The sequence below is a fragment of the Eucalyptus grandis genome, chromosome 7 (assembly GCF_016545825.1).
Source record: "Eucalyptus grandis isolate ANBG69807.140 chromosome 7, ASM1654582v1, whole genome shotgun sequence".
Classification (NCBI taxonomy): domain Eukaryota; kingdom Viridiplantae; phylum Streptophyta; class Magnoliopsida; order Myrtales; family Myrtaceae; genus Eucalyptus; species Eucalyptus grandis.
Window position 1 is genome coordinate 40,881,175 of NC_052618.1, and position 12,573 is coordinate 40,893,747.

At 40.2% G+C, this 12,573-nt stretch overlaps 1 pseudogene; it reads right to left on the minus strand.

Moving 5' to 3' along the window:
• Positions 1–3,887: 3,887 nt before the first annotated feature.
• LOC120296145 lies at positions 3,888–8,183 on the minus strand (annotated as a pseudogene).
• Positions 8,184–12,573: the final 4,390 nt, after the last annotated feature.

Sequence of the window (12,573 nt, forward strand, 5' to 3'; positions counted from 1 at the left end):
CTACTTAAGGATGGGTGCATTCAACATCGGCTTCACAAGATTGTGATTAATTGCCTCCGACCGAAATCAATTTCCAAGACGATGTTTCAAGTTCGAGGCCAAGCCGATGTATGCCATTCTCTTTGGAAAAAGGTTTTCTCTCCCTCACACCGTTATGTTTCACATGTATAGAGCAATGATGAAGGACGAGAGGTCAACTCCTTACCCAAGCCTTGTTATGAAGTTATTCGGATATCTGAATATTCAGCCTCCACAAATCTTTTGTGTTCGACCATGCGATCATATGGTGGTAGGACTGAAAATGGTGACCAAAATGCGTCCGAAGGAACCGAGCAAGGAGTTGGAGAAATTCAAGGAGAAGACTCTGCCAAATCTCATCAAATCTCTTCGCAGCTAAAGAAAAGGGAAGGAGCCCATGGTTGCTCCATCCAAGAGAAGAAGAGCTCTCCTCGTTGAGGATGAAGATGATGAGGAAGACATCACCATCTCTGCATTGGCTTTGAAGAATTTAAGTCGTCCTGTTCCACAGAAAGAATCGGAACAAATGACAAAAGAAGCAGAGGAGAAGGAAGAAGAAGAAAGAGAAGCTGAAAAAGAAGCAGAGGAGGAAAGACCTAAAGAAGAAAGAAGAGAAGAAGGAGAACCCGAGGAACACTCTTCTTCACTTGAAGGCATGGAAACGGGGGAGATCGGGAGAAAGGAGTGAAGTTTTCATATCCCGATGCAAGTGAAGGAGTCGGGCCGTTCACCCGCGGACCTAGAGGATGTTTATGCATCTCAATTTCCGAGGAAGGTCATGAAGTTTCATCGCCAAATCTGCGAGATTATGCTGATCTACCATCGTCGCATTTACTCCATCGAGATCGAGCCGAAGCAAGTACTCGGGCCCGATAATGGAGCAGATTTTCGCGAATCATGGATATTCTCTTGGAGATGCGAGGTCAAATTTATGCCTTGGGATGCGAGGTTCAAAGCTTGAAGAATGAAGGTCAAGCTTCTTCCTGTTCATTGAATGATAAGATGCAAGCCCTCTCTGTTCAGAATCAGGCCAATGCCAAGAGTGAGGAGATTGCACAACTAAAGGAAGACTTTAGAAGGCATCGTTCAGTCTATGGAAGATTTCCATCTTGTCCGCGTTCCCAAGCAATCTTGACTTCATCTCATCCTTTTTAATGATGACAAAAAGGGGGAGAGATGCAAGATTTGAACAAAAAACTTTCAATCATTAAACTTTTAACTGTTTGTTGGATTGTTATGTTTAAACTCTGTTTGACTTTGTTTTGTGACTTTGTTTTGTGTCTGGATAAGAACTGAACTAGACTTGGACTTGACTGCTTCTATTAACTAGTATTGATATCTTATGGATGGTTTTATCATATACTAGACTAACCTATTTTCTGTGGTTGCAGATTCTAGTGTTATTCTTTTAGCCATTTATCTCTATAAGATATGCATATGTGTTTGAGAAATGTTTTGCAGGTCAAAGATATCCAAATCTGCAGGAAAGTTTTGTCACCATCAAAAAGGGGGAGATTGTTGGAGAAATCCTCTTGAAGTGTTTTGAAGTTGACAAATCATTTCTATCGATCTAGTCCGAAGGCTTGCGGACTACGTATTTAAAGTCTCAAGACCTCCGGACAGCCGACTCAAGACTCAAAGTTTATCCTCATTGACAGTCTCTAATCCGTTGAAGAAAGGTTATCCAGAACTGGATGTTTCGTTAAGGATTTAACCTTATCAACTGGAGAAGATCTCGTGGCTGGAGAAGACATAACGGAGACCTTTGATTGATCGAAGATTGACTCGATAAATTGAAGATCCGGTGATTGCCTAAATATTATTGGAAGGTTCTACTTATGGAAACCGAGATCCCGATTGTATGGGCAAACGGATTGATGGGCTATCAACACGTTCCTTTAATAGCTTGAACAATCTTCCTAATTGATTCCGTCCAACGGGTAGATTGGAGGAATTCCTTTGGTAAGTGCCAACGGGTATGATGGCATAAAGGAGTATATAAGGAAGACGGTCTTAGTTGTTCAAGGTGTGCGCGATAGATGAATTCCAAAGTCTGAAGCTCCTTTTTGTTTAGACAATTCCTTTGAGCGAATACTTGTATACAAAAGAGAGTCTATATTTGTGAGAAATCTTGAGGAGGTATGGTAGAACATCTACACTATGGAATCAAGGCAAAGCCGTGCTGTAACTTCTTTTTGTTCATAGTGGAATCCAGCCAATAGGCTGTCAGTGAAGAAGAGTGGACGTAGGCTTGATATAAGCCGAACCACTATAAACCACATGTTCAATTTTCTCTTCTCTCAGTCTTACTTTGATTATCGTTTGTCTAAAATCCATCAACTGTCTAGTATTGTGCGATTGTTGAAGAAAAATCTTTTATATACCTATTCACCCCCCTCTAGGTACTCATACTAGCAATATCACGTGGGACCATTCTTGATCTTAGAGAAAATTGGTGAACTCGCTTATAAATTGGCTTTGCCACCGGCATTATCAGGTGCTGTGTTATGGAGTCGAGTCGGCTTGGCGAGGCATCCGAGACGTGCACGTGCCAAAATTCCTTTCCTTTTTTTCCTTTTCTCTTCTCCTTCCTCTTCTTCGTCTTTTCTTTCTTTTCTTTTTGGTCGAGGAACTCTCGGTTTCTATTTAGCCGAGCCCTCTCCCTCTCCTTTTTGTTTTACTGACTTTTCAGTTTCTTTTTTTCAGTTTCTTCTTTTGGGGCCCACTAACATAATTTTACATTATTGCATAATATTACATTCTACCATCCTTAAAAAATTTCGTCCTCGAAATTTACATGTACTTTAATCATGAAACAAGTGAGGGTATTTGTGTCTTGCCTCCTCCTCAAGTTCCCAAGTAGCCTCCCTCTCGGTATGGTTTTGCCATTGTATTTTTACATAAGGAATGGTTCATCGCCGCAATACCCGATCCTTCCTATCGACAATGCGAATAGGATGCTCCTCATACGTCAAGTTCTCCCGTAATCTCAATGGTGTAAAGTCTAGCGCATGTTCAGGATTTGGAACATATTTCCGCAACAAAGAGACATGGAACACATTATGGACACTTTGGGGTGTGACATGCTCTCATGTGATAAAGCAGGGCGCAATCAATCTCTCTCTTTCCCTTCCTCCTTATGAATTTCATTTTTGGGAATTTTCCATCTCCTCATCCTAGAGCCTTGCATTGCGAAGCCCTTGAATGAAATCCAATGGCGGACCGAGACTGTGACCACAAAAACCGTTTGCCGGTTCGCCCAATCCACTGTATGTTTTGCTTCTCCAAAGTCGAAGAGGCGATGATACTCTGCATTCTATTGAAGGCACTGCTTCACCTCTGGACCACGAGCCATTACCTCATTTTTCTTCCCCATTCTCTGGAATCTTTCGATATTGCTCCTTGATTGTTTCTGGGGTTTCATGAACAGAGTTTTGATTTTCAATTCCGCACCCAAGAAATAGTTGGTAATTTGTAGCTATGCAATAACAAATGATGGCTCTACTTTGCACATTTCAGCTCCGCATTTGCAGTCATTTTAATCGGGAACTTCATGGTGGTGGCATTGATAGCCATATTTTAGATGGAGCACGACCTGTTCGAAACATGTTATATTGATTGTTGCAGAGATTGAAAAGTGCTGTTAAATTTTCCATTGGACGCTGGTACCTTCGGGTGAGCAATCATTCAACTCTGCCTTGCCCTTTCATTTCTTAATTTCAATGGTAAATGTAGGATGCGATAAGTGACATGTTTTCTTTGATAAGGTTTCCTGCTGTTAAATGTGTAGTCTTTTCCGTTTAAGAAAAGTTCCCAAAGAAAGGGGATCTGATGCAAATATATTGAATTGGTAGTACTAAAGATAAAATTCACCTACAAACAAATCCCTCAATGGAAGAGCTGTATCTAGTTTGACCATCATAATATTTGGACCACAACGTCACGCCCCCATACGTGGCAGATCCTTTAATGGTGGGCAGTACTTTGGAAGTAAGATCCGATGCAAGAATAAAACCAGTGCTAACATCCGCAAATGCAGGCAATCCCAAGAAGATTTCACCGGCGGGAATCGAAGTCCGTTGACTCTGTGCATCTTCGAGATTAGCGATGCTCCGAAAATTGTACTCACATGAAGGATTGTTGTAAAATTGGACCCAATCGTAGTCCAATAAGCCTGTTTGAAGGGCACCTCCAATCCATGCATTCGGATAAGGACATTGAGGGGCTGCAGCCAAGTACACCTTTCTTCCTGTTGATGCTATATAGAGACAAGTACCTAGCCAGATCATCCCAATGTTGATTCGTGTCTCTTGTGATGACGAAATCAATGCCATTAAGCACTGTATTCCCAAGTGGTCGAGATGAGGACTGACGGAAGATATCACCATCTATCTCTCATGACTCTTTGTGTTTTTGGTCGAAAGGCTATTCAATTTCTGACGGAAGTCTTTTTAGCACAGATATTAAAATGTCTTTATTGCTATGTATTTAGACATGTCTTTTTATGTATCTAAGGTATGTCAAGAGTCATGTTTTAAGCCTACCTATTAGCGAGTCTTGTAATCGTTTCAAAGTGTGGAGAGTGAAAAGAAATTTTAGCGAGTAAATTAGTGTATTCATCTCATTTCTTAAGAGCTTCTCTTATGAGAATGTTAGACTATGATATTCAATATTGGCCTCCTAGGAAGTTGTCCCACAAATAAATCGCGACGTATCTAGCATCCTTGGCGGAAGGGAGATAGTAACTTCCCACGCCTCCTCAAATTGAGAGCATCACCATGACTCCCTAGCTTGGCAAGACTTGAACTGAGAGCTGGCCGGTGCATCCTCCGCTGGAAGGATCGCAGTGGCCAGCGAAATTGATTATAGGAGTCTGTTGCCAACAACAATAAGGAAAGCTAGGTTCACAAACTTGTAATTTCCGGAGGCACAGGCTTCGGCTAGAGTGCCTTCGTTGCTGTTCTGACCCCCAATAGATGGCAACTCCTCCACCGTTGATGCCGACCACAAGAGCCAAAATGATTGAAAGGAGAAATGTTGGTGAGGTGAAGATTTGGCAGCCATGTCTGGTGTTTCTCTCCACTCACTTGGTATAATTTCTCTCCACTCAAGAAATTCACTTTTTTGTTTGGATTTTAATTTCTCCAACTATCTACCGAAGGAGGCACATGGATTTTGGGGTCTTCGCTTTCTGTGGTCAGAGGACTTGTGTGTGTTTGTTTTTTTAATTTATTGCTGGAGATGTTTATCCAAGTTTGACCGTCCAAAAGCGAAGCGTGTGGGGCCAGTGTCAAAGAAATAAAAGGCCTAGGTTTTGTTTCCGGACACGCGGCGGAACAGTTCTTTCCACGAAGAAGCCGTGGAGGATTTTCTTGAAAAGAGTCGAGGAAAATTTCCAAAAATTCTTTTTAAATATATTAATTGAGTATTAAATATTTTCTTTTTTGTCAGCTGAATTTATTCAATCAATTTTAATTGAAATTTATTGATGTGGATACCAACTGTACTATGTAACAAGACCGATATTGATAATTTTTATTTGTTTCTCTTTTCCTTTTTTTTTTTTTTTTTAAACTATGGCCAATGAGGGCTCCTGTTGGCTATTGACAGGGGTTGTGATGTCCTCACTGACCATGAGCGAGGATGTGCAGCCCTCACCTGAGACCGCCATGACCTTTTGAATGAGTGTCGTGGCCAGCTTGCTTAAATCTAGGCGTGTAGCTTTTTGGTTTCAGCTTCCTCCTCACGACATTGACGATCATCTGCTCATTTTTCCAATAGGGCAAGAAAGTTCAACCAATTCTCTTAAAGGAAAGTGTGATTTTCGAGCAAAGGATGGTGAGATTTGAGGGCTAGCTTTTGGGAAATTGGGAAGTGAATGAAGGACACATATTCTGGACATTCTCGGCCAAGGAACAATAGGGAAAGTAGAGAATCGAGTGGTCCAAGGCGGCTAAAGAAATTTATTCAATGTAGATTAGAGGGTAAACCGCGATTGGTGGGTGGACTAAACAAAAGAGATTTTGGAAGTCTTCTACAAGGGAAGTTTCAATGAAAAAGCGGAAGGGAAACAAGGGCTGAAGCTCGTGGGAGGTGGGCGTGACTTTTCCATAAGGAAAGCAGTGACCTGTGGGAATCAATAGGCGGATTGGAAAGGAAAGATAAGAGAAAACACTCGTCAAGGATCTTTCATGCCATCATATCTGCCCATGATCATGCTCATCCTTTTTCTTTTTCTTTTTTAAATTTTAATCGAACTGAAGGAGATAAATGTTGGAAAAATGTTAACTTCGAATTTGGATAGAACAATAAAGTTGGATTGTTAGACATGACTTTTTTCAAGGAACCATTTGCCTCATACAACAAAGTCCCGATTGAGAATGCTATATAATAATTCTAGTATTTTTTTTAGGATCTCTCAAGAGGCGATGATACTTTGCATTCTATCGAAGACACTGCTTCACCTCTGGACCACGAACCCTTACCTCATTTTTCTCCTCCGCTCTCAGGAGTCCTTCGACGCTCCTTGGATTTCTCTAGGAAACAGTTGATAATTTGTGGATTTTCAATTCCGCACCCACGAAACAGTTAATAATTTGTGGCTATGAAATAACAAAAGATGGCTCTACTTTGCCCATTTCAGCTCCACATTTGCGGTCGTTTTAAGAGGGAACTTCAAATGTTGGTATTGATAGCCATATTTTAGATAAAACACTACCTGTTCTAAACATGTTAGATCGATCGTTGCGGATACAGAAAAGTGCTGCTAAATTTTCAACTGGACGCTGGTGCCTTCGGGTGAGAAATCATTCAGCTCGACCTCCCCTTTCATTTCTTAATTTCGATGGTACATGTAGGATGCGATAAGTGACATGTTTTCTTCGATAAGGTTTCCTGTTGTTAAATGTGTACAGCCTTTTCTGCTTAGAAATAAGTTCCAAAGAAAGGGAATCCGATACAAATATATTGAATCAGTATCATCTTACTCGTAAATGATCGGAGGTCATTTTTTTTAAGGCCGTGTCCCTGGAACTTTCATTGAATATTTTAACGTGCACCGATCATGATTAATCTGTAGATGTGCCTGTTGACACCTATTTTTAGCAAATCTAGGAAAATAAGGAAAATAAAAATTGCATTTTTGGACAAATAAAAAGAAAAAAATGAAATTGGGGAAATTGATTTGATTAAAGTATGCAAGGAAATTTGAAATTCGATGAGCATTCGATTTCGATAAATGCGAAACAATTAAAAATCAAAGTGAACAAAGGGCAAGAATTTTTATAAACGGAATAAATCGGAGCAAAATCAAGTTGATTGCGAAATCTCGCTTTGATTTGCAGCTTTGATTTAATGCGACAGAAGATGGAAACTCGAAAAATATCATTCAAGGTGGCCGTCCGGAATTAGTATAAAAGAGAGTTTCATTTTTCGTAACCGGGGCGCGAAAAAAATTGAGAGAGAATCCGCTAAAAAAATTTTCGTGAAAAAGCTGAGAGGATTCGCGAAAGTGAAAAAAAGAGAGAGGAAATCCCATTTTCTCGTCCAAGGTCGTTTCCTTCTTTTTTTTCCTTCTGACAACCTGCAAAAGAAAAGAAAAGGAAAAGCCAGCAAAAGAAAGAAAAAAGGTGCAGAGAAAGGACGTGTGGCCAGAAAGAAAAAGAAAAAATAGTAGCAAGAGCTACTGTTCGTCTTCTTCGCGTGGAAGCCCCTGCTCACGCTCGCGTCGCACCTCCTCCGTCCGTGAAACACTGCACCAGCACCATCCGCGACGCCACCGAAGCCCGCTCGCTGCCGCGCCACCGCAACACCCGCCGTCCCTGCCTCAACCCGACGCCCGAAGCTCGCGCCGCCTCGACGCCCGAAGCTCGCGTCGCCCCGACGCCGCCTGGGGCTGAAACCCATCGTGACCTACAGCCCAGCACTGTCACCGGCGCCTGTGGGACCGCTCGCCGTTGCCTCTGCTCCGACTAACCCGTAGCCGCACCCCCCGCTCCGCCCGCGACGCCACCCGTCGATCTCCGAGCTCCGCCGCGCCTCCGCACCGCCACCTCGCTGGTTCGCTCGCCTCTGACGCCGCGACCCTCCGTTGCCCCGAGCTCGAGCCCACCGCCGTCCACCTGCAGCCGCTCCCCGCCGGAGCCCCGACGACCGCCCGGCGCCATTCCCCGTTGATTCTCTTAGGTAGTTTTTATTTTTATTTTTATTTTAACTTTTTACTTTACTTTTCACTTTACTTATAGTTTAGTTCATTTTACTCTTTTTATTTGTTATGTTATCTTTTGTGTATCTCACTTGATAGCATTTTTAGTTTAGTTATTTGATTTGTAATATTGGACATTAATGTCTATAATTTTTGTAGGCATTATCCGCAGGAATTTTGTCCGAATTATTATGATTATTAATTTGATCCGAGAGACATTGGATCATTTTTTTAATTATTTTAATTATTGGGCTTTTTAGTGGAATTTCAATTGTTAAATCATAATGATTATTTAATTTGGTCCGTAAGACTTCCGATCAGATTTGTAATTATTTTGATCTCTTTATCGTGATAATTAGGGTTAGAATAATCGTTAATTTGACAACGTGAGACAACGGTTATTTTTTCGATTATTTTAATCCTTTATTTTGTTGATATCTTAGATTTAATATTTATTTAATAATTAATTATCTTTTATAAAAAGCTAAAAAAAATCAAAAAAATCAAAAATAAAAAATTCTGCATGAGCATATAGGTTTAGTAAATCAGACATGTAGGTTTAATAAATTAGAATTTCCTTAGGATTACTTTTTTAGGATTGCATTGGTAAAAATAAGTTAGGGGTGAACCTAAATAACATTTTTACAAAATAAGGTTTTAGATAATGTTCGCACATCTCAAATCTCATTTTAAAAAAATAGTTTTCTAAGATAGGATAGGGTTTAAGTCAAATTAATCCCTAGGATAAATTAGAAAATCACCCTTTTTAGATAGATTAATTATGACCTTTATAAATTCTGAATTTCAATATAAAAAAATCCAAAATACTAGGTGCATGTTAACTAGTTTGCATAATAGGATTATTTAATCAGAATTTGTTCATTAGTGAAGAGGTGCATAATAATTAATTTGCATAATAGACCCATTTAATTAGAATTTGCATATTAATAGGATTAAGTCATTTAGTTTAGAAATGCATTTTTATAAAAGAACTCCAATTTTTAAGAAAATCCAAAAAAAATGATTGCTTGCTTTGTGTGATGCAATTTATTTATTTGAATGTTTTAAATAATGGATGAATACCCGTGTGGTCACCGCATTTGCATGATAGTAATTTAGGTTAAAATAAATCAGCTGCCTGCAAAAACAATTTTGAAAAGTTAAAAAGAAATGGTACCGAAAGGGCATTAGAGAAGTCTAATGTAACCAAATCCCCGTACCCATAGTCTCTGGTTCGTAGGAGTGAAATAAATCTCCATTTATTTTACTTAGGTGTCTAATCGACCTACCGTGAACCTGATTAGTGGCGACTCCTAATTAATAACATTTTGCATGTTAAAAACTTAAACCTTAAGTCGCGAATTGGTATGGTCTTGGGAGAGCCCGAGTTAAGTGTAAACGGGGACACCATAGCGGCGATTATGTCACGTTTGATGAATTTCGCAATATTGTGGCGGTGACACTTGCAAATGACATAGCTTCTATCCATTTGGAAAAAAATAATCTATCGCCACCAAAATAAAACGATGTCCATTTGAAGCCTTAGGATTTTATCGGGCCCGATCACATCAATCCCCCACATTGAGAAAGGCCATGGCTCAGAAAATTGGTGCGGCTCTATTGGAGGAACATTTATCTTGTCACCATGGTGGCAACGATGGCAACTCCGAACATGCTGAATACAGTCATCTTCTTACGTGAGCCAATAATAGCCCTAATCTCATTATCTTCTTAGCCATCATGTGTCCATTCATATGGGGGCCACATACTCCTTCGTGAACCTCCTGCATAATTTGAGTGGCTTCAGCTGCCCACACACGCATGACAAGACTAAATCATAAGATCTCTTGTACAAATTTTCACCATTGATAAGAACTTTGAGGCCATCTTCATAATGTACTTCTGTCGGTGGTGCTTCCCTCGGGAATTCCTATTTTGGATGTAGTTCATGATATCGTAATACCATAGTTTCCCGTCGGACTCTTACGTCACTACCATACAATAAACCGGTCTTGGCGAACCTCTATTTTCAATGGCTCAACTTCTAATCCGTTAGTGACTTGCAACATAGATGATAAGGTTGCGAGTGCATCTGCAAATTGATTGTGAAACCTCGATAAGTATTCGAATGAAACTTCATCGAATTCATTGATCAAATCTTCTAAGGTACTTGTGATATAAGAGCAATTTAGCATCCTTAGTCTTCCATTCACCTACGGTGCGGTATGATCAACGCGGAATCCCCGAACACTTTTAATTTGGCTACACCCATCTCGATTGCAGCTTGAAACCCGAGGATGCAAGCTTCATACTCAGCTATATTATTAGTGCATGGAATATCAATTTCTCGGCCCCTCTTTGGGTGATGTTGTTCGTGCAGGGGATATCGAATTGCCCCGATGCGGGGAGCCGGACAAGTTGACGGCTCCATCAAAAAACATTGTCCATGAATCTTCATTTACACTCAAGATACGGTCATCCGAGCGATCATCATTATTTGAGACTACGGATTCTCGGCCAATAAAATCGGCAATCACTCGACCCTTAACCGACTTCATGGCATATATTGCCCACGTCAAATTTTGAGATCAAAATTGCCACTTAGCCAACTACCCACCAGAGTACAGTCGATCAAGTAGGTACTTGATAGGATCATTCTCGATTATGAGGAATGTCGATAATGCAATGTCTACTGTCTCAATCTATGCAACACCCATACTAGTGCAGCACAAGTTTTTCCACATTAGAATATTTCAGCTCGACTTAGTAATTTTTTACTCGGGTAATAAATGGCTCGTTCTTTTTTATCAACGAGACTTTCCCTAAGCCAACATCGCACCCAATGACTCTCTATGAATGGTGAGGTAAGAATCAAACTCTCGAAGCTGAATGGGTTCAACAAAGATTTGAACAACTTAATATGATTGATGAAAAGAGGGTGAAAGCGTTATGCCATGGACAAAGCTATCGAAGAGTAGCTAGGTCATTTTAACCGCAAGGTTAGACCAAGGCATTTCGAGATCAACGATATTGTTTTGAGAAAAGTCTTACCTATCATCCCCAGATCCTCGTGGGAAGTTTACCCCAAACTATGAAGGTCCATATATTGTAAAAAGAAAGTCTTCTTTGGGTGGGGCATTAATTCTTGTACAAATGGATGATCAGAATTGCCAAGACCTGTAAATGCTGATGCTGTTAAGAAGTATTATCCATAAATAAAGTGAAAGGCCTTTGAGCCATTTTGGATTGAATCCGAGCCACTTTAGGATGTTTACATCATGCATTTCATGCATACATATTGCATCTGCATGTTTGTTCATTTTGCGGGACCTCGATGAAGATTTTACTTGTCCACAAGAGGTTCGTTTCAAAGAGTGCAAAAACTTTCAAAAAATTGCTCATCTTCTTTAGAATTTAAGTGACCATGTTCCTTAGAATGCCAAAGAGTTAGTTTAAACTTTAGAGTCAGTTAGAACTCTAGGGGAAATACAGTTAGAATTCTAGAGATGAACCCATGTGCCAAGCAAAGCCTGTTCCGTCCACAAATGTTGTCCAATCTTACTTCCAAAAAAAAGTCTCCCCAGTAGGGTCAAGGAAACATGTCATTTCAGACAAAATTTCATTATATTTTCATTTCCCCGGGAGTTGAATTTAACCAAAATGTCTTTGGAAAACCTGAAAATGATTGTTAAATATGTCGGGTGGTAGTGCCTAAAATGATGAGAGGCAACCCCTTTACCAAACACGTCCTATACACTCCTTGAGAGAATTGAGTGAAAAGAACCATGTCTTAGGGCATAGGATTCATTCCTGATGAATACATGATTTGAGATGATAAATGCATTTCATTTCTCAATCCCCAAACACTATTGATATCCTTGCAAGCCACTTCGGGCCAAATAGGGAGCATTTCAAAATAACCTATCCAAGAACAACCCATATTGGGGCAAAATAGGAGGTCTTGGTTGAAAATCATGGAGCAAAAGATTAAGAAAGATTTTATTGCTTTCACTTGCATTAATCTTCTTGTGCTTTAGGCCGGTGATTTCTTATCGAGGCTTCCGAAGCATCCCGGAAATTGACGAAGAGCATTCCGTTCACTACCATAAACACAATTATCCATTGCTTAGCCAATTTGAGTCTTATGCAATTCTTTCATAACCCCAGGTGATGATTATCTCCCCACCTTTGGGGCAAGGCACATGATTTACCAACAAAATTGAGAATGTTGGTAATGTTTGTAAATGCCACTCGAGAGTCCTAGATGCTCAAAGAGAATGAAAACTAGGGGGCATGAAAAGCGGTGTGCACAGTAAAAGCAAGGTCAATGCCCATGAAAAAAATGCAAAGAA